Consider the following 1,700-nt stretch of genomic DNA (forward strand, 5'->3'; position numbering starts at 1 on the left):
TCAAGTTAAACAACGTAAACTCTAAATTCCGACCCTAAAATAAGTATTATTCCATATTTAAGAAACCCACTATGAAAATGTCATATTCACAATCGTAAATTTGGGATCTATAATTGCCGATTCTAATAGGAGCAAACTCGGCCGTCTAACTTCAGGTCCTGTGAACCACTCTTTTGGCTTTCACATTAACCGAGTTCATAGTAACACGGTTAACCGGGAAAATCCTACCAACCCTAGCATTAGATCGGATAACAATGCTTCTGGAATTAATGACATTAAGACTTAAAACCACGGCGATATGAAAATGACAGATCTTCTCCTTAGCTCTTATACTACCATAGAGGATTTAAATCTACACTCGAATTACAATTATAACCTTTATACAATTTCGATACTATATAGCAATGCTTCTAATGTCGTGGTTTCTAATACTGATCTTCGAAGCAGTGTTCTTCCTAGCTTCAGTAGCAACGGCCCCGGAATAAATACTATCCAAGACAACCGTGTTCGATTAGGTCCAAGTATTGCCTATAATAATTTGCTCCAATTACCTTTCTCTGGTCATCAAACTCCCACCTCCATTTTTGCAGGACAATTGAAAATATGTCACTTTCGATTTTAATCATATATAACATATTTCACCGAACAAAATTTGAACAGGGAGGATTTAAACATATAAATATGGAGATGAAAACATTGTATCGTATAAACAATTACACAAAACTTTGCACAGCATCAAATAGCGTCGTTCATTTGTTCGTGTAGGGCAGTTACAGGTGTTTTCTATTTGTTACATGTGACTTCTGTATTCCGAGGTTGCCAATTCAATGGTTCATCGTTCCCTGCCGAATATCATAGTCTGTTATCGGTGGGACTCTGGATTTAGAGGTCATTGTATCTAGTGTTGTGGAGAATGGATGGATCACATTAGTCAGCATTTTCGAAATTTCCAGTATCGTAACTGAGAAGCAAATCTATATCAGTGGAGAACCTTTCAGTAAAATTGGACGCTGTACGTCAAGCAAGACAGCCCGCGGTGTGGCACGGTATGACGAAACCATGACGCAGGTATTCTTGCAGCGTCCGAACATTTATGACCTGTGGAGTTATGTCATAAAGCTGTTGTCACGTGTAGTATGAATCTGCTTATCTATTGAGTACCATGTGGCAAGAAGAAGCAATCACTGTGCATCACTACGCACACACACACACACACATACTCACACACACACTCACACACACACACACTCACACACACACACACACACACTCTCTCTCTCTCTCTCTCTAAACACACACACACACACATTAGTTAATCAAAAAATAAAACGAAGAAGAAAACACAAGAAAAAAAAAAACAACGGATGGACGTGGTACATGCAAAGTATTAAAACACGCTCAGGGAAGGAAACAGAGGTTTAACGATTCGAAGTTACGTTTTCAAATGATCGGAAGGGATTGGATGAAGAAAAAGTTCTTTCTAAGACCAGAGAGTATACGAAGAAGTGTGTGTGTGGGTATGTGCGAGCGTGTGAGTGTGTGTATAAAGCCATAAATGTGTGTGTGTGTGTGGTATTAACTGTTTATGTGTGTATGTGTGAGTGATCTTTGTGTCTGTTAATTCAGCAGCTGTGGTAACAGAAGTGGTGGTCATTTGTGTAGTTGTGTGTTTCTTCACATATGCGTAGATGGGATGGTCA

The sequence above is a fragment of the Octopus sinensis genome, linkage group LG14 (genome assembly GCF_006345805.1).
Source record: "Octopus sinensis linkage group LG14, ASM634580v1, whole genome shotgun sequence".
NCBI classification, from domain to species: Eukaryota; Metazoa; Mollusca; class Cephalopoda; order Octopoda; family Octopodidae; genus Octopus; species Octopus sinensis.